The following is a 27,208-nucleotide window of genomic DNA, read 5'->3' on the forward strand; positions in this document are numbered from 1 at the left end:
GCATGGGAAACCCACTCCTGAAATTCCCACGGTCCGGGAGGAGACAGAACCGGAGGGGGACACCCCAGGACCTACAGGGGAAGATGTGGCTGAACTGGGGAACCTGCCTGAGCAGACCAACTGGCAGTAGGTAGGGGGTTCCTCTAGGGAAGAGTTCTTCAAAGAGCAGAAGGGGTTGCCCTACTCTTGTGGGTCTTCGGCAGCAGGCTGAGGCCCAGGCAGCCGTTGACGCCTCTGGGCAACCCCTTGATCTACTGGGAGAATGATCTCCTGTATAGTGAGCCTAAGGTTCCTGAGCCTGGTGCAACACGTGTGTTGGTGGACCAGCGCTTTAATGCCTTCCTACTAGGTTTGGCTCATGATATGCCACTGGCAGGTCATTTTGGAGCAAGAAAAGACCGTTGACAGGCCCATTTTTATTGGCCTCAAATGAGAAAAGCCTCAGCTGAGTTCTGTAGGTCCTGTTCTACCTGCCAGGTGAGTGGCAAGTCAGGGGGAGGTGCAAGCCCCTCCAACCTTTCCTTGTCATTAGCACCCCATTTGAGTGGGTTGGCACAAACATTGTGGGGCCTCTGGATCCCAATACAGCCATGGGCAACAGATTGATTCTGTTCTTGGTGGACCATGCTACCCGGTACCAGGATGATATCCCTCTGAGGACAGCAACTGTGCCCATCATGGCTAGGGCACTGATGGGGATCTTTAGCCGTGTGGGTTTACCCAAGGAAGTGGTATCTGACTGGGGTACCAACTTCATGTCCAACTACATGAAGTCCATGTGGAAGGAGTGTGGTGTGAACTATAAGTTCACCACTCCCTCCCACCCACAAACCAATGGGTTGGTTCAAAGGTTCAACTGTACCCTCGAAGGCATGATTATGGGTCTACATGAAACCATTAGGTGTAAATGGGACTTCATTCTCCCTTGCCTTTTCTTTACCTACATGGAAGTTCCACAGAAGGGGGTTGCATTCAGCCTTCTTGAACTTCGATATGGACATGCTGTGAGAGGACCTCTCAGTTTGGTTATAGAATGCTGGGAGAAAGCTCCCAAGAAGCCACCCCAAGATGTAGTTAACTACATTCTGCAATTCCTCAACCAAACAGCCCAGTTCTGGAAGCTCACACAGGAGAACCTGAAAGCTAGCCAGAAGGACTTGAAGCAATGGTACGACCAGAATACCTCTCTGGTTGATTAATAGCCTGGTCAAAAAGTGTGGGTAATGGAGCCAGTGAAGCCCCGGGCCCATTGGTCTGGGCCTTGAAGGAGTGCAAGAGTGATGTTACCGATTAGGTGAACCTGAAGACTCCTAGGGACCCTTTGAGGATCCTGCATGTGAATTGCCTCAAGCCCCACTTTGAGAGGTCGGAGATTACCATGCTTATAGTTACTCATGATGGGGTGGAAGAGGACAGTGAACCTCTCCCGAACCTCCTATCTTCCAAGGAGAAGGATGGATCAGTAGAGGGTGTCAGCCTCTCCTCTACACTAACCCTAGCGCAACAGAGAGACTGCCGCCAGTTGCTGGGGCAGTCTTCCCCTTTGTCTTCCCTTACCCCAGGACTCCCTAAATGGTGTACCCATGGTATTAATACTGGTACTGCATACCACACCTATAAATAACAAAATGTACTTGATGTCTGACAAGCTGAGGGCTGGCATCAAGGACTAGGTCTCCAAGATTCTGGTGTTAGGAGTTATTGACCCTAAAAACAGCCCATGCTTCAGCCAAGCGGTGCTGGTTCCCTAGGCTGCCCCTCCAGCTGTCACACCTGAACTCATGTTCAGTGTGGAAAACCGTGGGCTCAATGCAGTCAACCGGGCTGATTACCATTCAGTGTCATGCCTTTTGGGTTGAAGAACGCCCCTGTCACCTCCTAGAGGCGGCTAATCAGGTCTTGGCTCGATTGGACAACTTAAGGGCCGCCTACCTAGACAACATTGCGTTCTTCATCTCTAGCTGGGAGGACCACTTGAACCACCTCCAGGAAGTGCTTCGGGCTCTGCAGAGCACAGGCCTGACTATCAAGGCCATGAAGAACCAGATAGGGCAGGGTTCTGTGGTTTACTTGGGATACCAAGTATGAGGCGGCAAGGTGCAGCCCTTGCAGCTCGAAATTGATACCATTCTGGCTTGGGAACCCCCAAGACCCAGACAGAAGTAAGAGCCTTCTTAGACCTCACAAGTTATTACAGAGGACTCAACATTGGATATGGCACTATTGTTTCCCCCTTGACAGAGCTGACTTCCCAGAAGCAGCCACGTCAGGTGATCTGGACAGAGGTTTGCCAGAAAGCTTTTGACACCCTGAAGGAAGCCATGTACATTGCACCCATGCTTAAGGCCCCTGATTTCTTCCAAGAGTTTGTTGAGCAGATGGACACCTCAGAGCATGGCATAGGGGCTGTGCTCTCACAGTTAAATGAAGAGGGCTTGGATCAGCCAGTAGACTTCCTCAGTAGGAGGCTACTTCCCAAGGAACAGAGTTGATGTGTAATTTAAAGGAAAGCCTCTGCTGTGGTCTGGGCACTGAAGAAGCTAAGGTCATACCTGTTTGGCACTCACTTCTGGGTTCTGACAGAACACAAGCCCCTCAGATGGTTAATGCAGAAGAGGGGTGAGAATTCCAAACTGTTGCGGTGGCCCATCTCCCTACAGGGAATGGACTCTATGTAGGAACATCGTCTTGGCACAGACCACCTCAATCCTGATGGTCTCTCCAGGTTCTTACCCCTTGGTGAAGACAACTCTCAGGGAGTTGGGTAGCTCTCCCCACCTTCAGCTGGGAGGGATACGTGTTAGACCTGGCATCCTTTGCGTGGTTTCCCCAGACCTTTTGCCTTCTGACCTTCTGTTTTGTTGACTTTATTTTTCCTGGCTTTAGGATTCTGGGCACTTTACCACTGCTAACCAGCACTAAAGTGCATGTGCTCTGTACTCAAAACAGGGTAACATTGGCTTATCCACAATTAGCATATTTATTTGACTTACAAGCCCCTAGTAAATGGCACTATATGTGCCCAGGGCCTGTTAATTAAATGCTACTAGTGGGCCTGGAGCACTGATTGTGCCACCCACTCAGTAGCCCTTTGAACATTGTTCAGGCCTGCCACTGCAGAGGATGTGTGTGCAGTTTTCAACTGCCATTTAGACCTGGCAAGTTAACCTACTTGTCAGGCCCAAACCTTCCTTTGTATTACATATACGTCACCCCTAAAGTAGGCCTTAGGCATCCCTATGACAAGGGTGCAGTGAATTTAAAAGGAAGGACATGTAATTTGCATGTCCTGCTAGTGAAAGACTGCTAAATACGTGGGTTTACTATTGCAAGGCATATATCTCCCATAGGTTTACATTGGGATTGCCTGAAAACATCTTTTAAGTGTAATTTCCAATTGGGAAAAGATAGAGATTTGGAGTTGTGTGCCTCTGGACTCACAATTTAAAATAAACAACTTATGTTGAATTTGGATTTTAAATTGTTAGTCTGAAAATACCACTTTTAAAAAGTTGGCATCTTCTTACTTTAACTATTCTGTGCCTCTGCCTGTTTCTGAATACATGTCTGGGTTGGGTGACAGCTGGGCTTTGTGCATTCCCTAGACAGTCACACAAAGGGAGAAGGGGTGGGACGTTTGCATCCTGATTGCCTATCACCAAGCTGATTGGCCTTCCTGCGGCAGATTGGGAGGGAGGAGCTGACACTTGCACCTGAATAGAGCTGTGCCTGTCCCCACACAAAGAGCTGCATACCCCTTGTAGTGACTCTGGAGCCAAGGCAGAAAGGACAGGGACCCTGTGATCTTTAAAGGCCTCTTTGATGTCTTCCCCACTTCAGAGGTACATTTGGGTATAATTAATAGACCCCTGACACCCCAAAATCAGAACAAAGAACATTCTGCCCTGAAGAGGAGCTGCTGTGCTGTAGAGGGACTGCCACTTTGATACCTGCATTGCTGTGTTGGCATGCTGCCTGCTGATGTCTGTGCTGTAGGGGGGACTGTCACTTTGTTACCTACTCAGCTTTTTTGGCCTGCTGCTTCTTCCCGGGGAGTGAGAGGGACTAGACCTGGGGGCATATGTATGAAAGCAAAAATTAGTCACAAACGCTGCGAATCGCAAAAAACAGCGTTTGCGACTGATTTTTCGCAATTTCATATGTATGACACACATCCACACTGAAAAATAAGAAATCGCAAAATTAGCGATTTCTTAGGCTGCGAAACATGAAAACTGTGATTTTTCTTGCAAATCCTAAATTAGCGATTTTTTAACTTAGCAAAAATTGCTGAGAAGAAATCGCAAATTAAGAATTCGCTAACACATGTAAGAAAAAGTCGCAATTTGCGATTTCAAGAAATTCGCAAATTACGAAATCGCTATTAACACCAATTGCATGCAGGTGGTAAACTGGTGCAAGGTACTTAAACCACCCCATAATGCAACAGACCCACCCACAATGGCAGCAATGTTCGTGATAGCCAGGAGGTTGCGTATTCGGGCCCTTGCACAGAGGAGAATGAGACAGGAACGTATATTCAGGCTGCGCATCACTCTGTTCCAGCACACTGAAGAGGACATCTATGACAAGTACAGACTGCACCCACAGACCATAATGGACCTGATTGAGGAGCTGAAACCCTACTTGGAGCACCCTACACGCAGGGCACAAACAATTCCCACAAATGTGCAGGTCCTGTGCTCCCTGCACCTCCTGGCGTCAGGGAGTTTTCAACAGGTAATAGCGGAGGTTGGTGGGGTGTCACAGAGTGCACTTTCGCGCTTCTTACATGCCTTTCTAGATGCAATGCTACAGAGGCTCTCACATCACATTTACTTCCCCACCACCCAACAGGCATTACAGCAAACAAAACTGGACTTCTACCAGATTGCACGTTTCCCCCACGTCATTGGCTGCATCGATGGGACCCATGTGGCCATCACACCCCCATCAGCAACTGAATATGTCTACAGAAATCGGAAATGCTACCATTCCCTCAATATACAGATTGTGTGCAACGCAAAGTATATCATCACTGACATCGTACCAAAATACCCCGGCAGTACACATGAATCTTTCATCTTCAGGCACAGTGGAATACACAGACGTCTGAGTGCTGGAGAGTTTCTGGAGGGATACCTGCTAGGTAAATACATGGCACACATCAATACATCTACTACATCACTTGAGGGGGGGACATTGACTTACCTATTGTGTTTGTCCCTGCAGGTGACAGTGCCTATGCAGTGCGGGACTTCATCCTGACCCCATATCTGGATCCTGCAAATGCAAGTGAGAGGAGCTAGAACAGGGCACACAGATCTACACGCTGCGTCATTGAGCGTACCTTTGGAATCCTGAAGAGCCGCTTCAGGTGCCTGCATAAAAGTGGAGGCGCACTGCAATACAGCCCTGAGACCTGCTGTAAAATCGTGGCAAGCTGTGCAATGCTACATAACATGGCAATGAGGAAAGGCACCACAATTGATGTGAGCGATACAGACACATCGGATAACGAGCGCCCTGCTCCCCCTGCCAGACCTGCAGCAGGAGTTGGGGCAGCTGCTGGACGCCAGAGACGGACTGAGATCACACAAAACTACTTCTAGGTGAGTAATGATGAAATGAGACAAAAAAGCTTGATAATGTGTGCAGTGTTTAATCACACTTCACAATAAAGAAAATTGTAGCTGTCCCCAGCACATGTTATGCACACAATGCAGGTAAGGCACAAGTAACTGTGCAAACAGCATTGTAGGGTTCAGTCACCCGTGTTGCAGTAAGTGTCACCGCACATGTTCACCTCCTTCGGTGATGTCCAGGCTGAGTGCCCCCCATGATGTTCCCTTGTCCTGCACCCTGTCTGGCACTGCGTCGTCTGTCCCCTGGCAATGTAGGAGTGATGCTGCTCCTACTGGAGGTGTCTTCACTCTCGGCAGAGGCCATGAGTGCGCTGCCACTTGCGTTGGCCGTCTGCAGCTGCTCCACAGCAGTCGTTACCTGTGCAAGTCCTCGGGCTATATCCTGGCAGCAGTGCGCCATTTCGACCTGCATAGTGACGCTTCTGCATGTGAGGGTGGTGGTGGTGGTGCAGAGGCGGTTCATGGCCTTTGTATAGTTGTTGAGGCGTGCATTGGCACGTCAGCCAGCCCTATCACTGGCGGCTTGGTTGTGCCGAAAAAAGTGTCGCATAGCTCACGGATCGCCCCTGCCATGGCCGTGAAGCCCTCCCCCATGTTCTTGTGGTCCTTGTGCATGCGGCATAGCTGCCTGTTGATTGACCTCAGTGCTTTGCTTTGCAGGCGCTGGTCCTGCAGCATGCTATGTTCCAGCCCTGAGAAGACGGATCCTTCGGCTTCAGTCGCAGTGCTGCTCCTGGGCCTGGACCTGCGTGCGTCCTGTGGTCTACTCCTTGGCCTTTCTGTGTACTGAATGGGCATGTGTGACACACCCTGACTCCCCTCTCTCCTGTCACTGTCATCCCCTGTGGCAGGTAATTCGTCCTCAAATGGAGGCAGTGGGGGCACATGTGCGCGCTTCCTGCACTGGATTGGATTCTGCTCAGTGTCGTCACTGGTGTCCTCAGGCTGTGCAGGCTCCTCTCCCTCTGCGCTGTCTTCCCGTGCCCTGGATTGTGCTGGGGATGTAAAGGGGACTACATGAGTTTGTGTCTTTGTCTGCATTTGGCAATCAATAAAGTTCCTACAGTTTGTTTTGGCTAACCTCTGATACTGTATCATTCACTTATCCCCAACCCACATGTTGCATTTAATTTCCTTTGTCTCATGGACACACTATCAGACATAGTCAGACATAGTACTACGAGTCCCATGATGCATTGCTGGGTGTGCTGTAAGACTTGGACTGGAGTGACATTTTGGGAGGTTACTATGTGCATTTGGGCAAGTGTGCATGGGATGGGGATGAGTGCAGATTGATTTTGCATGCATATTACCTTGGCTGCTGGATGCAGGGTCGGAGCTGTCTATGTCAGCCACACCACCAACGCTCTCAGGCAGGAGAGTTGACTCCACAAGTTCCTCGTGGGGTGTTGGCTGTTCTGCTGTGGATGGTCCTCCTCCAGTCTGGCTGCCACCCTCTCCTTCGACCTCTGGCACATGTCGTACCGCCGCTTGCGCAGTTCTTCAATGGTACGAGTGGTCACCCCCACTGCATTCACCTTATTTGGGATGTCCAGCCAAATTTTGCTTTTCCTCCCCTTTGGGACACGCAGTGCCTTCTTGCCAAAAAGGAGCTCATGGCTGCACATCATCTCCTCAATGAGGACCTCCTGCTCCTTTTCTGAGAACTTATGCTTTCTCTTCCTCTTCTCTGCATCCTTGCCCTCCTGTTGTTTGTGGGAAGCCATTGCTGGTTGCTCTCTCCTGGGATGCCTCCTCTCACTCTCCAAGCAGCCTCTGGGTGTGGCTCAGGTGAGCAGGTGCAGGAAATCACTCCAGTTTCCTGTTTGTGATGTCATCAGGCTGCACCTGGATAGCAGATTCCCGTTTTTGCGATTCCTTAATTAGCGAATTGCGCTATTAAGAAATCGCAAATGGGGTTTCTGAGAATATTTTGCGATTTTTAAGTAATCGCAAAATATTTGCGATTTACTTTTTACATCCCGTTTAGCGAATCTCAATTTGCTAATCGCAAAATATCGCAAATTGGGATTCGCTAAACGGGAGTATGATACATATGCCCCTTGCTCTCTACATCCTTGAACCCAAGTTTCTCCAAGGGCCTGCTGGATTGCCGCCTGTTCTCTAAAGTCTCAGGATCACAAAATAGTTTTTGCAACTCTACTGGTGCTGATGGACTCTGCTATCTTTGAGTCCGACCCTTCCATGAGGTGCCCCCTCCGGTCCTGTCAACAGTAGAGCCCTGGTCACCATGAACACTCTTCACTGTGTACTAGTGAGCATGTGTCACAGCGAGCAGTAGCACGCATTGATCTATGAGCTGTAGAGCACTCTACACTGCCAGGAGGAGTGCATTTTCAGAGCAATCAGCAGCATAATTTTAATTGTGAGCCCTATGTACAGTGACGGCTGGCACAAATCTGGGGTGGTAGGGACGGGGCGAGGGGCTGAGGGGACGTAAAAAGCGAAAAATACACTTTTCATATCGCCGCTCTGTCCCACATCGTCCGTCCTCCGTCAGCTGGACAGGAAGCAGCCAGGCTCTGCTGAGCCAATCACAACACTGCAATGCAGCATTGTGATTGGTCTGAGCATCGTAGTTTGGCACTCAGACCACTGTGGGCCGGGCATGTTCTCCACCCAGGCTTAAAGCAGCCAGGGTGGAGAACATACTAAGTGCGCATGACTGTTTGACAGGCCGGAGATGGCAGGCAAAAGCATCATGAGCACTTCAGTGTGCTCACCACTCCTTCCCTGCCCTGCTCTGTGAGAAGAGCCGCCCCGCCCCTCACCCATGCAGCCATTATTATCATTTTATTTTTCCTTTCTTTCACTGCTGCAATGCAGAGGGTCGGCGCTCCACCGCCTTAGCGGAGGAGCCGCCAGTGCCCTTGTACTGTACAAACTAAGGTCCAGATTTATCATTCTTTCATGCAACACCAATGCAGCAAGACAACTTGCTGTGCTGCACTGAGTGAAAGAAAGGAAAAAGAAAACGATAATAACTTGTTGTTATTATCATTTTATTTGTTCCTGCTGTGGCAGAATGGGTACGAGGCAGGGCGGGGTGGGACTGCTCTTCTCACAGAGCAGACCAGGGAAGGAGTGGTGAGCACACTGAAGTGCGCATGATGCTTTCGACGGCCGTATTGGGCCGGCCAAACAGTCATGCGCACTTAGCATGTTCTCCACCCAGGCTGCATTACAGGTGTTCCCTCCCAATAGCTAGTGATTTCTTGTGCCAACTTTTGTACCCGCTTGCAATGCAATAAAGTTCAGGTACTCATGTTAAGTCTACATCTTGGAGATTCTCTACACACCTCCCTCTTCATAGAGCTTATGTCAGCTGCATACAATCAATGTTAATAACACTAGTGGAATTAAAATGTCTTCCAGGTGCCACAGGAGGGGGCGCCAGGTTAGTTCCAATCAGGTTACCGCTTTCATTTCCAATCGAGATGGTGTTCCTAGGGCTTTCATTTTGCAGTGGAAGCTGCCCGCTCCTGATTAACTCAAAGATTAAATCCTCTAAAATCGAGCTGCCACTCTTAAATGCATCTGGGCCAAAAACGATGAGCCCAGCAACTTCTCTCTGACATGTTTTTTCATAAATTCCACACACAATTGTGTGTGAGCACAATTAGCATGCAAGTCTTGTCTTGCTGTTTGGCTACACATCTTAGTGGACTAAGGCATTGCTATTCTTTCCCTTTAAGAGCACCCGATTTCTAACACCCAGACACCTGCATTCTTTTAATCCTCATATTATGTGCAGTTCAAAAATTTGCAACAACTTTCGATAGGAGCATGGATTTCAATAAATGCCATTTATAGGATAAGGAGAATATTAAAATGCATACATTGTGTATTTGGAAAATATACGTGTTTTTCGTTTGTGTGTAATATAAAATAGGATTCTTATCCACTTGTTTTTAGTATTAGTGCCTGATATGTGTGTTATGTATTTTTAAATATTTGTCCTTTAGGAGAGCCTATCAGAAACTTAGGGGCATATTTACAAGAGGACATCTCAACCAGAGCGTCACTTTTAATGACGTTCTCCTAGTGATATCCCCTTCTCCTTATTTACAAAGCAGCGTTAAGCCCTTTAACGAGGCTTAACTTCACCTTGCAAATATGGCCAGTTTTCACGCTTCACTTAGTGTGAAAGCGGCGGGCACTGGGTGTTGCAGTGGATGTTCTGCCGCAACACCCATTGCTTTTTGACACTGCCTCATATTTACAAGGATGGGTACAGCGCCAAAAACAAATTCCCAGCCTGTCTTCCCCTACCCCACCATTTCGTTGTGCGGCGGCCGCCACTGGACTTTACTCTTCATTTCTATGACGTATTTTGGGAATGCACAAGCCGCAAGTCCGTATGTCTCCACTCAAAGTCTGTTGCCTCCCCCGCAGTTTTGTCTCTGCCTGCTCTGCCCTTGCCACTGATTGGAATAATGGTCAGTTCTGGGAATAAAAGAAGGCGATTCGGCACTTTTGCATTTTTAATAGACTACAATTAACAGCCATTGTTTGTAAAACGTGAAAGTCATGGCGTGAGTCTCAGTGCGATGTGCATCTCAGCCTTAAACTTGTTGTGACATTAGTTTTGTTGGACTGCGTTATCTGATTCAGCAGGTCAGTTTTAAAATGTCCGACGCAGCCTTACTGACCGCACCTTCGGTGAAGATCGACGGACGTGTTCCCTCAGCATTCTGGCAGAAAAGTCCCACGATTACATACCAGAATTTCTCGCTCCAAAGCCAGTTATTGTTTGCTTGGAAATCTCAAAATGTTCTCAGGGCTCTCTGGGCAGCAATTTGGAGAGTTAATTCAATTCAATTTTTATTGTTTCAGTTAATTAAAACCATAACAATTTCAGAATAAAATATAAATATTACAATTTATAACATCTTAATAAAATATGCCTATCAATACAAAATATCTTTAAAAAACAGGTTTGTTGTTAAAATAGCGCACCTCGTTCCTTGTTTATGCAAATACGCTGTACCAGTTTGAAATTGTGACTAGCTTCACTTAAGCGAAATGAGCTACATTTGTGCAAATATGCTGTAGTAGGTAGGAAATTGTGTTCAGGCTGGAGTTCAATTGTCTCACCTCACATAGGTAGACATCAGTATGGATTTTATGCTGATGTGTTTTGAGCAAAACTAAGGCAATGTTTGTGCAAATACGTAATACCAAATGCAAACTTGAAATCATGGTCCCCGGCTATGGAAGTCTGTTTTGCAGGGCTAGCTCTTCATCCTGACCCTGGCCAAGAATTTAACACATTTACAGTTTAACTGCGAGTACCCCAGGATTGAGGCATGCTATTTTTGATTTCCTGGATGAACGGATACCTCTGTCCTTAAAGCTTATTTTTAGCCGTTGTGAGAGTAGCCCACGAATATTGGGACAGATGCAGATCCAGTGGATGAAGTCCTATTATTCTCCTTTACAGAGTCTGCATGATATGAGAGCGATGTATTTCTACGTTGGTTCAAGTACGGAGAGTCATTTAGAGCAGCTCAGTTGCAGCGGCCATCTTGTGTTCTATCCAATGGCATTGAACATTTGTGCGCCGCTAATTTGATCAAGTGGAACACATATACTGTCAAATTCTTGAGCGTGCACAATAAAACCGCTCCCCGTGAATTCCTGCAGTTTTGATGATGAACACCAATCCCCATGAAAGGGGATTGGTGCACAGGGGAGAGGATGTGGTGTAACGGCCAGAGCGGCCGACTTTGGAGCTGGGGAGCCAGGTTCAAGTCTCATCGTCAGCTCCACATCCTGTGATTCTGGGCAAGTCATTTAATCTCCCTGTGCCAACCAAAAAATGAATGTGTCCTTGTGTAATGTAACAGGTGCTCATGTAAAGAGCTGCTAATTCCTGCGGGTCAAGTTTGGGATATATAAAACAGCAACACAAAAAAAACAAGCATTGGCATAGCCAATAGGTCTCGCCTTTGGGACCTTATAAGTGTTTAGCCATGCAACAGTTGCATAACTAAACACTTATAAGGTCCCAAAATCGAGACCTATTGGTTATGCCAATGCTTGTTTTAACTGCAGCAATCTATTGAAGCCTCACGGAGAACATCAAAGCGGCCGCGAAAGTGAAAGTAATCGCGGTAAAGCGCGACGCGCGCGCCCGCGCACATGCACTATAGCTCTAGGCTGGCCTGGTAGCACTTTTTGGAGCCCTCACAAAATGTCTCGCCAGACCAGCGCATGCGCTGGGTCAGGCGAGACCTAAACACTACATGAGCTTTAGTGAGGGGTTGCATTAAAATACCTGTCATTTTGCTTGTGACTTCTGGCTTCCAATAAATCATATTTTTTGGTTCAGCGTGCCCATTTCTTTGTGCATGCTGAGCTTCAGCTACACTGCACTCGCACGCCTCGAGTAAGGATGCATCAAGGAGGATACACGTTCAGGTTATATTAGATTTTCCTTGTCTAGTCTTTGATTTGGAAAACATACTGGGTGGTAAAGGGAGGAGTCTGCGTACACTTTTGGGCATGGCCAGAATGAGCCATGTCGGATAGCAGTCAACATAATGAAACTTGAGGGCACCCCCGTACAAAGTACATGGAGGGGGCTCCCCAAGCTCCAGACCCAGGCAGGAGCTTTCAGGCCAGGAGCCCGCGGCCCATGCACAGTGCCGGAGGGAGCCCCCTGGAGCTGGGGGGGGGGGCACACCACAGGGGCAATTTTTACACCATTGGCTGCAGTAGAAGCTGCTGCCTAGTGCACAGTCACATGTTGAAAGTGACTGCAAGTCCATGCAGGCTCGACTTGCACAGTACGATCATCAGAGGGGAGACCAGTGTGTAACACAGGCCACAGCAGCCACTGAGGGCATCTTTCAGGGCACCCCAACCCTTCACCCCAAGACCAATGAAGATCTGTGAAATATGTGAGACTCAGGGGCCCTTCCTTGCATTCTGCAGTGGGCCTCCCCCAGTATTCTGCATTACGCTACTGAGGGGAGCCTCTGCAAGCTTGTGAACTGGAACTCAGAAAAAAAAAACTCAGGACCACTGGAATTATGAGGCAGGAGAGGACCAAATTGTGCGGCAGGGTTGAGTAAATTATGCTGCAAGAAAACGCAAATTATGAGGCTTAATCCAGCGCATTTTATGATAGTATTACTTCAGTATTTTGTCATTTGTACAACTGTTAACACAGTCTGAGCATTGGTTGCACCTCATTAGTTTCAGTTTAACACTCACACACTAACAGTAAGCAACAAAAAGGTGACCAGTCAAGCTTTGCAGAGGGGCTCCCACCTGCTTGGTAACCCGTGTTGCTGAGCTTTTTGTAACATTTAACCGTTGAGCTAGAAACTGTGGGGCATATTATCAAGCACGGCGTTACAATTATCGCCACTTTAGCGGCAGAAAACTGTAGCTAAAGCGGCGATAATGGGCTTGATAATATGCCCTGGAGAATTCCCATAGAAGCCCATGTTGACACCAGAATATGGGCTTCTATGGGAATTCTCTGCGGCATATTATCAAGCCCATTATCGCCGCTTTAGCAGCAGTTTTCTGCCGCTAAAGCGGCGATAATTGTAACGCCGCTTCTTGATAATAGGCCCCTTGGTTTATTTGTTAAAATGTGCAGATTATGCAGCAGACGGTGGATTATGTGGAAAATCTATAATTATGCAAAAAAACACTGCTGCAGCACAATCACATAATTCCAGTGACCCTGGTTGGAACTGCAGTGTCACGTCCTCTCCACACTCTGCAACAGCTGTCCTTCTGCACAGCATAAGCATTACTTTTATAGAGCAGATAGGCTATAGGTTTGAAAATATACTATGACCTTAGCTGAGTTTACATATAGTGCATACTCTTACAATTACAATAATCAAAAATGTTATTTTTTTAAGTGTATCTCCAACTACAAAATATTTAATGCCTTCAAATTCATATACGTTCCCTTCCAAAAGGCTCATGTGTTTCCCCTTTTCAGTGTCTTTTAGTTATTTTAGGCAGACCTTTCTATCGTTCTCGGATGTTGTATGTACCATAGTGTATGAACACCGGAGAGCTCTTACTGGATACAGAAACTCATAAGCAACACTGTCACAGTATCACAGAAGAAAGCACTGCAAAATTGCTCGATGATGAAACACCATTCTTTGAATGGCAAAGCACTTTTCTTGGAAATATGTGGCAAATGTCCAAAGCACAATGTTTAAATCGTTGCCAAAGAACGAAAGCCACTACCTCCACATTTCAACATTAATTCACTTGGCAAACACACGTCAAGGAAGAAGGTGCATGAATTGTGGGCACATTTTGGGATTACTGCCAACAAGTGCTTTGTAAATACTGTAAAGTACCTCGAGGTAGTGTCAATTCAATTATTGTCACAGGAATGTTGCTCAAAAGCACTACAGATAGCAGGCAGTATTACCTCCACTCAAAGGTACTTTTCAAATGGACCCCAGAATGATGATAGAACTGCCCCAATTACAATGGAATGCAAACTTGTAATAAGCAAGATGTGTAATAAACTCTGCAGAAGAGAATTAGCACAACTCATTGTTATACTCTCTTGATTTCATAATGATCATAGGCTCGCCTACCTGGGATTTCAATTTGGAATTTAAGGTTATATATTAATGTCCACAGCAGTTGATTAAACCACTGGGGATTGGTATCGTCTTAGATGGAATCATGAAAGACATGCAAATATTTTGTTTCAAAAAGCTCAAAACAGTGACAAGTATTTTGTAGTTTAAAACCTGCTAAAAACAAATCAATACCAAAATTCTTCAAAACATAGGAAACAAAAAGCTCACCATCCTTAACCAGTCACTTCAAAACCCACCCAGTCAACAACTTCCCAAATGCACAAACCCTATCCTAAACCAAAAGTTCGGTCAGGCAGCAAGTAACATATTATTTATTGTATGATTACGTAAAATCATTAACAAATACAGTGCGTGATACGTCTAAAAATACATTTGATTGTTAAAAGGTCTAACATTTATAAAAACCTGAGTGACCCTTTAAATTTTAAGAACATCTGAAAATGCACCAGAAAAGCGAAGGGGCATCACCGAGCAAGACTGAAAGGCATAGGTGCGTGGACGTGCATTAGGATGTCATACAAGCATGGATGTAATTACTGTGTGCATGGGCAGGCGTATGGGATAAAACATGTTTGAGCCATAAAAGAACAGCAAAAGAACATGAAAAAATAAAAGCGAAGGGACGTCAGGCAGCACTGCTTCGTGAAATCTCAGATCATAATGGATAAATGTGCTCTTATTTTGCTAAGGTGTGTAGAAGGGTTGAGAAAATATAAGACTTTGGGCCATATCCCTCAAGTTGTGCCCAAAACAAAGAGATCTTAAATTGGGCATAAACCTATTTTGTGCCCATTTTGTAACCCCTCTACTTCGAAAGTCAACAAAAGGCCTGCCATGCGTTTCTGTAATGTCAAGTTTACCTTAGTGAAATGTGCATTAAAAAATCATGTCCGCTAGAAGAGCTATTTTTCTTGAAACTAGGCCCGCTCCATATGAAAGACTGTCACCCCCCCTATTGCCCACAACCACAAGTGCATTTACTATTAAACTGAATGACCTAGACTGGCAGGAGAGCTCAAATGTTACACCATGAAAAATGTGGAGTAATGTAAGTGAGTTTTTCGTCAAGGGACAGAGACCACCCCCTCTTCAAAAACTATGGGCAGGATTATATCACTGTACATTATTAATTTTATGTAGGCCACAAGCCACCTGCTCAGAAGGCAGTCTGCGACAACCTGCATCTACATGACATGGTTTACACCATGTGTTATGTTATGATATGTTGTTATGTTATGTTATGATGCTATGTTCTGCTATGTTGATTTGAATAGAGCATTAATCACCCAAGAGGGTATCCAGGCGGTTGGGCAGGTGTATCGGTGGGTGGTCCCCAAGGTGCTTTTACAAAAAGCCGGGTCTTCATCTTCTTGCAGAACTCAAGAAGTCAGGAGGAGGCTTTGGTGTGTTGAGAAAAGTTGTTCCATGTCTTCGGTATGATGTAGGAGAATGAAAGAACTCCAGTTTTGCTTTTTCAGATGCGTGGAGTGTGTGTGAGTGAGTGTGAGGCAGAGCATAGGAGTATGGTAAGTTGGTGACATGTATGCGGTTGTGCAGGTATTCTGGTCCTGTGTTGTGTGGGACTTCGTATGTTTGCATGAGAAGTTTGAATTGGATGCAGTTATGAACGAGGAGCCAGTGAAGCATCCTGAGGGGCGTTGTGATGTGGGTGTGGCATGAGAGGTCGAGTATAAGTCATGCAGCGGTGTTCTGGATGGTCTGAAATCTGTGTAGGATTTGTATTGAAATTCCTGCATAGAGAGTAATGACGTAGCCAAGCCTGCGGGTGATGAGTGTTTGCATAACGGTCTGTCTGATGTTCTGAGGCAACCATTTGAAGATCTTCTGCAACATGCATAGGATGTGGAAGCAGGAGGTGAACACTGTGTTGACTTGAGCCACCATGTTGAGGTTGTTGTTTAGGATGATCCTTACATTTCTTGCGTGTCTGTGGGTGTTGGTCCTAGCTCCAATGGCCACCAGGAGGAGTCCCATGGGGAGGTCTTGTTGCCGAAAACCAGTACTTTCATCTCGGTTGAAATTGAGCTTTAGGCAGTTGGCTCATATCCAGTCTGCTACCATGGTCATACAGTTGAAGATGTTGGTTCTAGATGTCTTGTCCGTCAGTTTTGGATGAGTTGGGTGTCATCGGTGTAAGGATGGCAGCCTCACCCTTTGGGGTTTTCCAGTGAGGAAGGAGAAGATCCATTTGTGAGCAGAGCCTTGTATGTCAATGTTGTGGAATATTCTGATGAGAGTGTTGTGGGAGACAATGTTGAAGGTCACGGAGAGGTCAAGGAGGATGAGGGCCACTGGTTCTACTTGATGCAGGATGATTATTCGAATGTTGTTGGTGGCCGTGATGAGTGCTATTTTGGTGCTGTGGCTCTTTCTGAATCTTGATTGAGTGCTGTCTAGAAGATGATCAAAATCGAGGTGGGTAGTGATTTGCTTGTTGATGGCCTTCTCAATCACTTTGGCTGGAAAGGGGAGCAAGGCGATTGGTTGAAAGTTGCTCAGTCTATTCAGGTAAGCTGTTGGCTTCTTGAGGAGGGCATTGATTTCTGCAAGCTTCCATTCATCTGGGAAATTGGTGGACATGATGGAGGTGTGGATGATGTGGGTCAGGGTGGTGCTGATTGGTGATGATTCTAGGTTGTAGATGTGGTGGAGGCATGGGTACGTTGGGGCACCTGACTGGATGGTCTGCTTGATTGTTGCTGTGTTATTTCTGGTGAGGGTTGTGTATTTGGCAGGTGGTCGTCTTGGTTGGTGGAGCTTGGTTGGTTAGCGAATAGTTCTCTAGCTTTGTGTTGATGTGCGAAGTTGCTGTAGATGTTTGTGATTTTGCTATGGAAGAAGGTGGATCGGTTGTTGCAAGGTGTTGGGAGGTAGCAATATTGTTCACAGTGAAATCCTTGAAGATCGAGAAGATCTCCATCCAGCTGTTGGAGCTTCCTTCGATGTGGTTCACTAATGCTTTTTTCTTGGTGTCTCTTATTTGCTGGTGATAGAGTATGAGTGCAGCCTTGTAGGTAGTTCAGTTGGTGGTGTCATGGCTGGCTCTCCACTTCCTTTCTAGCTGTTTACAGGGGCGTTTGATGCCTCAAAGGTCTTCTGTGTACCAGCTGGCCTGCTTGTTTGATCTACTCTGCTTTTGGGTTTGATGGGTGCGATGGAGTCTGCACAGATCTTGATCCCGTTGTTGAAGCTGTTAATGTCCTAGTCGAGGCTGTCTGTGGGGTTAGGTTGATCCATACTGAGAGTGCTGAGCAGGTCTGCTTCTGTGATTTTTCCCCAGCTGCACCTTGGAATGCTGAACCTGGTAGAGGTGTGAACTTGAGGTCTGTTGTTTTGGAAGCGAATGACTGAGTTGTCAGTCCATGTGAGTGTTGTGGTGGAGTTCTATTGGATGCTGTCGATTGTGGTGAAGATGGGCTCCAGTGTGTGTCCTGCAATGTGGGTTGGTTTGAAGATGAGCTGTGTGAGTCTAATGTTGCTCAAGCTTTCAAGGAGTGCTAGGAAGCAGGGGTAATTTCGGTCATCCAGGTCAAAGTTGAGGTCATTGAGGAGAATGTAGGCTCTGTAGTTGTTGGTGGGGCGAGCATGAAGTCATCAATAAGGTTGGTAAAGGTGGCTGATGTCCAGGTAGTTGGTAGGTGAGGGTTCTGTTCAGTACAAAGATTTGGGAGATTTACAGCTTGAAGTGCAGGTGTTCCATGAAGAGGGTGGTATTATCTGTGGATGTTGTGCATTTGATAGATTCCTTGTAGATGACAGCGAGTCCACCTCATGGCTTGTGCAGGCGGTCCTGCTGAGCATTCTTGCAGCCTGCAGTGATTGCCATAGCGATGTCAGGAACAAATGAGGGGTTGAGCCAGGTCTCTCTGCTGACAAGGTTGACGGGTGCATTGCTGCTCAGCAGCTCCCATATTTTGGGTGTGTGTTTGCTGAGAGATCATATGTTGAGACGCATGCATGCAAGTGGATGTTGGCATGTGGGTTTGCAATGGCGCGTGGTGTAGGGTAGGGGTGTAGAGGTTGTTGGTGCTTGTGTGGCATGTGTGTTGGGCAGGGGCATAGAGGGCGTTGTTAGTTTTTGCTTGGGGCATGGATGGGTGGCCGTCGGAGAACCGGCAGTGGGTGCAGATGAAATTCACAACCATGGTGTGAGGCGTCGTGTGGCAGCAGTTGGGGGAATGGCGTCTGGTGTCTAGCAACATAAGGAGTGCTGCGGAGTATCGCTGTCAGTAATTGGAACAGGGTTCCTGGTGCTGGGTGCGGTCCAGGCACAGCCTGACTTTCCTTTGGTGCACCAACGGCATGTCTGTGTTGCAGCTGCCATTAAGTAGATCTTGGGAGGGGAAGGAGTGCAGGGTGCCATAATCTAATTTCCTGGCTGATGGATGATGGGAAATGAAGCCGTCTTGCATGCTTTCTGTTTTTAAGGATGGTTTTGGCCGGAAAGCCAATCATACCACTTCCTGTCAAGATGCATGATGTTAAAATCAGTGATGCCACTTTCTGTGCAGGTGGATTATAGGCGATCCAGTGATGTAACTTCCTGTGCTGATGGATGATGGGTAACTATGTAGCTCAATTGTAATATGGTTCTACATCTTGAATGGGAACTTTTCCATTAAATGCTCGTAATCCTTTTATTGTGGGTAAGAATAAAAGACCCATCACTGGCCTTTGAGTTAAAATGGAGACGAGAATGAGATGCTCATCTAGAGGCTTGTCTTGCTCCTCTTTTCAGAAAATACAGAGTTCCACAAATTCCCCTCCCACACGGTGGCTCAAACACGGCGAAACAGGAGACATAAAACACAACAACACCTAGAAAAGGGTTTAACTTTACAAAATTCAAAGACACTCTTTTAGAATAAGGCTTGGGGTTTTATTCATGCAATGCTCTCTAACAGAAAGGCTTTCCCAGATGCCAAATTAACCACATTCAAATGTATATAGAGATATACATATATATGCAAGCAATAATAACACACTTGGTAAATACAACTGTTAAATGCATGGATAATAATATGAAATACAAGCAGCAAATAATATGAAATAAAACTCAAGCAAATAATATGGGACTTCCTGCAAGAGATCAGAAAGATATATATACACTAAATACATCAAACAATTACTTTGGATGTGCACTCTGAGTCACTCACCCATCACAAAGAAAACACCTCAAATGACCACAGCCACTGGAACCATGCATCACATTGGCACTAGTCAGAAACAAATCACCTCACCCGATCGTTCTCTCAACATCCTTGCCAACTCAAGCTGGGGGAGCCCGTTACAGCCAGGCAATGGACTCGCGATCAGGACTCATATCCAGATTCTTGTGGCAATACGTCTATTCCACAAGTGAACTCCGAAGCTGGCTGTAAACAACCCTCAGCTTTATAGTCTCAAAACACACTAGAAGGTTTGAGAGTCTTCCCCCTCTGCACCAAGGAAACTTACTGGAACTAGCCTGTCTCCAGGCAAGCATTCAATGGCAAGAAGGAGTTCCCACGTTTCCTCTACATTCTCACATGTTCCAGCCTTTATCTTGACGAAGCTTATGAAAGCCTTCCAAGGTACATTAAACAATCTCTCACAAAACAATCCTTGAAAGTGAATAACCCAAGCTACTTGCAAACACTCTGGGGGCCTGTCTCTGCACACTGAAAAGCTCAAGCAAGGCAGAGTCAGAATTAAGGATGACATGAGGCCATGTCAAAGCCAATAGTAGGAACTTCATAATACTTGATCTCTCAATGTACAACACAGTGCACACTTGTGCACCACTGCTAACAACACTGCACTGCGAGACCAAAAAGTAAATTCAACACCTCTCTCTCTCTCTCTCTCTCTCTCTCTCTCATGCTTTCAACTGCACATCCCACACATTCTGTTCTTGTTATGTTATGTTATGTAATGTTACATGAATTTGTAACGCGCACAGCTACTCATGAGTGTCCCGGCGCAATGCCTAGTGGGGTCTGGAAATTGAGGTTCAAGCAAAAAAATCTGTTTTCAGTTTCCTCTTAAAGGCCACTGGGTCCTGAATAGTACACAGGGCAAGAGGAAGGGCATTCCAGGCAACAGCAGCCTTCACCGCACAGGAGCTGCCCCCTAGCCTCTGAAACTTGAAGCGAAGAACCTGAGCAAAGCGTAGGGATGAGGATTGCAGGGATCGTGCAGGAACATAAAAGGAAAAATGTCTTTGCATATAAAGAGGATCGCCGCCGTGAAGACCACGATGGGCCAGAACCAGTGATTTAAATTTAACTCTATCCACCATGGGGAGCCAATGGAGAGATTGCAACTGATGGCGAATGCCCAATAGGAGTCTAGCTGCCTTATTTTGAACCACCTGTAACTTCTTCAACAGGTAGCCTGAAATACCAACATAAAGGGCGTTGGCATAATCCAGCTGCGACAGAATCAGTGCACAAGTGACCGTTTTCCTCGCCGCCTGAGGTAAAAGAGGAACAAATCTTCTGAGTGTTTTAAGAAGGCCAAAACAGCAGCCAGCCAACTTCTTAATGTGTGTTGAAAAGGAGAGGCTCTGAGGTTCTGAAATTTGTCGTTTCTCGATCGCACCCAGACTCCATCTTGTGTTTTCCGCCATCTTAGGTTGCCCTCACTCAGGCAGCTGGTAAACAAGATGTTTTTGTCATTTCTGCCCTTGCGTGTCAGGTAGCCTTTCGTCCCGTGTTTATTAACTAGTGTCAGGGTCTGGCCAAATACACTAATTCATGTCTGAACTGGATAACCCCCGCCCAAACTATCTGTTAGCTCACACCATTCTTTCCTCTCGCTTATCTTATCTACTGCCCTTCGCTACACATCTCATGCATTCTCTGGCTTCACGACTGTCCTTCTAGAACATACAACCATGTTTTCTCTCCTTGTAAACTGTATCATGTGGATTCTCTTTGCAATTTGCTAAAAGGGGCCAGCAACAAACATCACCTGGAACCCAAGTCAGTTTTTAGCTGAAACCATTGTTGGTGACATTTGTCAATGTCGCAAATTCTATATGTTTTTGGTTATCCATTGTATCCATTGTATTTCACTGTATAAAAGCTTGTGCGCCACGGAGGTCAGAGAGCAGTCTCTTGTGAACCCATCCCTGTGTGACTTCACGGACAACTGTCCTAGCTGCAGCTAATAAAACTCGATCTTTTACGCCAGACGGAGTGTCCAGTGTCTCTGTATTGCAAGGCAGGAGAACTAGAGGATTTCAGGCGTACTCTGCGCCGCTTGGCCCTTAATGGCCAGGTTCCTCAAATGGCGACCACAAAGGGACGGCTTCAGTGGTAGCGGTGCAGCCAGAGGATCGTGAGGGGCCCCGCAAGGAAAATCCGGAGGAGGCGCCCCACGTGATTGAACCCTGTATGTCGGAAGTGGACCGAAGGATTTTGCGGCGTCGCTTCTCCTTTCAGACGGCTGCTGCGACTGCTGCCCTGACTGCCGTCCTGCCTTGGCCCCGGTTTTTGTGACGATTTGGTAGAGCGAGACGATAGACGGACCTCCGGTTGGCGTAAGAAGATATTTAGTTAAGTATTTGATTGGTGGGTCGCTCCCACGAATTTTGTTTTTTGGATCTTTGAGTTTCCTTTTTGTATTTCAATTGTTGCAATAATTGAAGCCAAGGGGTGAGTACTTTTGTGCTGTTTTTGTTAAGAATTGACACCCCCCCCCTTTTTGAAGTTTGTAGAATAGTCCAGAGAAATAACGATGCCTGGTCTAAGTAAGTTTCGTCGATTTTGTTGCTTAGGTTGTACTAGGGACTCCCAGCTCGAGGACTCTTGTCCAATTCCTCCGGTTGGAACTCCCACTTATGAGCTCTATTCAAAACATGGTATTGGCCCCATTACTTTTAACAAAACATGGGTCCGATATACCAGAAGAGACGGTGTTTTACAGTGGCCACAAAATGGCAGTTTTGAGCCCAATATATTAGACAATTTAGAAACCACTTTGTTTAGAAGAAAAGCCCGGCCGGCAATGTTTGACTCGTTCCGCTTTGGCGAAAGGAAGCCAAACAGAAAGAAATGAAACAAGCAAGAAGAGATCAAAAGGATAAAAATATGTTGATTTTACAGGCTGCCCAGCAGTTCAGAAATAACGAAGTAGACTCTGCTAGGGAGGTATCAGAAAGACAACATCGCATGGCAGTAGATAGATGCTATCCGGTGTTGCCTACTCCCCCTTCAGAGAAGAGTAAAAATATAGAGGAAGCCCCTTTAATGTCTTGTTTGTTGAATTCTCCTCCACCATATGTGCAAACTCCTAATGCACCTCCTATGGCTCAGCCAGCAGCTGCTCGGCGACCTGCTCAGCCAAATAATACTTCACTTCTTCCTCAGCCTTTGTTTTCTCCTCCTCCTGTTATTTCATCTCCTTTAAATTCCTCTCTATCCCCTGCTCTGGTGAGAAACTCTCCAGGTACACCGAGGAGACTCACAAATGCTGTCACAAGTTTCTTTTCTCCCTTAATTGGAGCCCTGAATCTGTCTCCGTCTCTTTCTAGACGACAATCTCGTTGTCAGCTTCCTATTACGGAACAAAAAGCAGTATTAGGTTCCCTCGCCCGTAAATGGATTGAGAAAGGTCCAATATATAGTGCACGGGATATTTTGAGCACCTTCTGTCAATGGACAGAGCCCATTCAAAGATATGTTTTTGACGTAATGTGCGACACTCTCATTAAGGGTTGTGATGATATGGAATTAGACACGGCTCCTATGGAACTGATGAAGCTCCAAGCCGATTTTGACAAAGGTTTTGTAGTAGGAGCAGAGGTTGAGAAAGCGGTGATTATGCTGATTGAATTTAGGACTTCATTTCTCTCTCTAAAACTCCCCGAAACTGATCTTATTGACAAAACTAAACACTATCCAATGCGTGAAGTTCCCCCAGTATGGAGAGAGGCGATAGGTGGTGGTCAACCGGTGGCTGCTCATTTCCAGCGTATATGGGTACATGAACCTTGGAAAAGCGCCGAAGTTTTAGCCCTTAAACAAACACTTCCAGACCCACGTAAAAATCCTGCTGGCTGTTATAAGGAGCTATCCCAGACAGTTGAGGCTTGCGTTATGAACTTAGCTGACATTGATATGTTATTTGGGAATGTTGTTCCACAAGCAATATGGGCGAAAATTCGTAGGGAAGATCATGCTGCCGAACTAGGTGGTGTTTGGGCAGCTGTTAGAGCTGCTGACACAGCACAAGTTGGCGGCGCAAAGCCTGACGATCTGATTACAGCACTTCCTCGTAGAATCATTGATTTAATGAAGACTCTTATGCCTGCAGTACGAGTAAATTGGGATAAGTTAACCGCCTGTAAGCAAAAGAAAGACGAGAGCGTCTCCGATTTCTTCACTCGTTTTGAGGAGACCTTTCTGGATCATAGAGGCCAGGATATGAGCACGGAAGGTGGACAACGCTTATTTGTGGACAAGTTCGTATTTGACTTGCTTCCCGAATTATCGAATAAATCAAAAAGTTCCGAGAGTGCATGGGCTGTTTCTTCTACTGCTAAAATATTGGCTACAGCACAATATTATGAAAACAGGGACAAGGAAGAGAAAGATAAGCAGGAGAAGAAAAATAAAGATTTAAAAACAAAGGTTCTTTTACAGCAGGCTTATCCTCCACGTCCTGCTCAGCACCAGTCTTCTCAGCCCCCACAGTTTCAGAAAGTGTTTCAGAAGCCCGAACATTATGTACCCCGATCTATGCTAGGTCCAAACCAATGCGCTTACTGTAAGGAAGAGGGACATTTTAAGAGCAATTGTCCAGTTTTGCTTCAACGTAATAATGGAGTTTTTGTCCCACGAGGCCGTGGTAATTTCCAGTCAGTCTCCAGGGGTAGAGGTAGAGGTACGTCCCTCCAAGAGAAGCGTTCCTTTCCCTCCCCTAACGCTGTGAATTCTTTTGACCAACAGAGAGTCCAGTCTACACAATATTATAGTGACTATTATGTTGAAGGTGGCGACGAAAGTTTCCAAAATGAATAGGCCAGCCATGGACAAAGTAAGGGAGTAGTATCAATTCCAGTAGATCAGAATGGTCCTTATGTCACTGTCAATGCAATGGGTATTTCAGAGCCATTTCTTTTAGATACTGGTGCAATGAGAAGTTCTATTATTCATTCTAAACTCCCTGGGGCACCTTTGTCTGGCTTAATAAACACATCTGTAGGATTTTCCGGCGCTCCAGTTCGTAACCCAGTCTCTTGCCCTTTACCTGTTTCGATTGGTCCATATGACCTGGAAGCATCACTTATCCTTACAACTGGTTGTGGTGAGAATCTATTGGGTTTGGATCTGTTAAAAAAGTTACATGCCACGTTACACTGCTCCCCTTCTGGTGTGTATCTTACACTAGGTAAGAAACTGACATCGTCAATGCATCTGTCTAGAGATAAGTTTCCACCTGAATTACTATCTCTTCCTGAAAGTCTTTGGGCTACAGGTCCGAATGATGTGGGTCGTCTTGCGATTCCACCATATGTTGTCACTCTCAAGCCTAATGTTAAACTGCCACGTATAGCTCAGTATAAGATTTCCAATGAAGGTGAAAAAGCATTATTGGCTATTGTTCAAGATTTGGTCCAGAAGGGTGTGGTGGAAGAAACGAGAGGAAATGTGTGTCACAGCCCTATTCTTCCGATTCTTAAGCGAACTGATCCTTCTCAACCACCAGTCTATAGATTTGTGATTGATCTTCGAGAGGTGAACAAAATTGTTTCACCACAGTTCCCTGTTGTCCCAGACATTACAGCCTTACTGACGATGATACCAGCTTCAGCAGCTTGGTTCACCGTGATTGACTTAAAGAACGCTTTCTTCAGCATTCCTATTTCTAAAGAGAGCAGAGATATTTTGGGATTTTGTTTAGGAGGCCGAAGCTTCCGATTCAAGAGAGCACCACAATGCTATTGCGAAAGTCCATCCATTTATAGTCAAGCTCTTAAATCACAGCTTGATACATTCCCTTTGCCTCCAGGAGCCACTCTTATTCAGTATGTGGATGATTTGTTGATCGCGACTGATTCAAAGGATGTGTGTAAAGATGTGACTGTGGCATTGTTGCGGCATTTGTCTGATCTCAATCATAAGGTATCACCTTCTAAATTACAGTACGTGTGCCAAGAAGTTACATACTTAGGTCATCTCTTATCAAAGGAGGGAAGGCGACTAACCACCGAACGCATTGAAGCAATTACGCACATGTCGGTACCATCGACGCAGAGAGAAGTTCGTGCTTTCTTGGGCATTACTTCCTACTCCAGCCGAAATGTGCAGACAATGTGGTAAAACATTGCATCATATGCTTAATGCATAACCCAGGGAAGGGTACTCCGACTCCTGCAGGCCATTTCTCTCCCCCTACGTACCCCTTTGAAGTATTACAGATTGATTATATACACATGGATCGATGCAACAATCTCAAGTATGTTCTGGTGGTAGTATGTGCATTCTCTAGATGGATAGAGGCTTACCCCTTAAAAGATAACACAGCTGTATCAACTGCTAAAGTATTACTGAAAGAGTTTTTCCCTAGATTCGGTTTGCCGCGAATTGTCTGGAGTGACAATGGAAGTGAATTTGTCGGCAAAATCATGCAGAAAGTATGTACGGGTCTTGGTATTAGGCAGAAATTCCACGCGGCAAACCATCCACAGTCAGCAGGTTTGGTAGAGTGCTACAATGGCACTCTCAAACCGAAATTGGCAAAGATTCAGGCCAGCACAGGTCTTGCCTGGCCTGACACTTTACCATTGGCCTTACTATCCACCAGAACTACTGTACACTCTCGTATGGGACTTAGTCCATATGAAGTGATATTCGGACGCCCCGCCAATATTTGGGGAGTTCCTCGCCCTAGGAAGTACTCAGACATACCGTACCCTATGCTTATTGATTACCTTCATGACTTGACTGCTAAATTAAGTGTTCTTCGCCAACAGGTTCAAAGTGCTCTGCCAGAGGCCTCAACAGACCCAGGTCACTCTATCGAACCGGGAGATTGGGTCTGCACCAAGAACTTTCAACGAAAGAAAAATCATGATCCTGCCTGGTCGCCTCCTCGCAAGGTTCTATTGGCTACGCGGACAGCAGTAAGGATAGAAGGCAAGAAAAACTGGGCCCACGCCATGCATTGCAAAAAGGTACCCTTGCCCTTGCCTTTTGACCAGTGGGTCCGCGGGGGCATAGGTGAATCTGAAGGAGACAAGACTCCTCGGTTCGTATCATTTAGTAACGCACGGCTGGAAGACACCCAGACTGAGGAAGAAAGTGATGACACTCTTCGAAGAACCATCCCATTACATCTACAAGTGAACACTACTAATCCGGAAATAATCTTTCAGGACCAAACGACTCCAACAAAGAAACGATACAACCTGAGGACCAGACCTGAAGCAAACACTTGAACATTTGTTACTTTTTTGCCACCAATGAACTATTTTTCCTTTTTAGATAGTATTTGTGCCATCTGTCCCCGTCGCAGGGTCTCGGTAGGAGTCTTGGACTGAACCTGGTTTATGGTCAAGATCCGCTAGGTTTAGGATTATCAAATAGCCAAGTGATTGAGGAAGATTGCAGCGAGTGACACATTTTTCTAGCCAGGATGGATGGTACATCACGTCAGGTAGATAGGAGACAGAATATGCAAACCAAATACCGTAAATCATTACGTAGTCGTTTTGGCGTAACCTTGTGTGTGTTGCTGATTCTATGTGTTTTGCTAGCATGTATAGGTTGGATTGTCCATGTGTTACAACTAAAAACTGTTCCTTTATCTACTTCTGTACCTTCTCGTCCCACTAAAATTCAACACAAGATAAGTGCCCTTTCCTCACATGAACAAATAAGAAGGATGGAGTATCAAAATAATTCGTTTATCCAGCTGTTACACCAACACCAGTTA

The sequence above is a fragment of the Triturus cristatus genome, chromosome 3_1, assembly GCF_964204655.1.
Source record: "Triturus cristatus chromosome 3_1, aTriCri1.1, whole genome shotgun sequence".
Taxonomy (NCBI): Eukaryota; Metazoa; Chordata; class Amphibia; order Caudata; family Salamandridae; genus Triturus; species Triturus cristatus.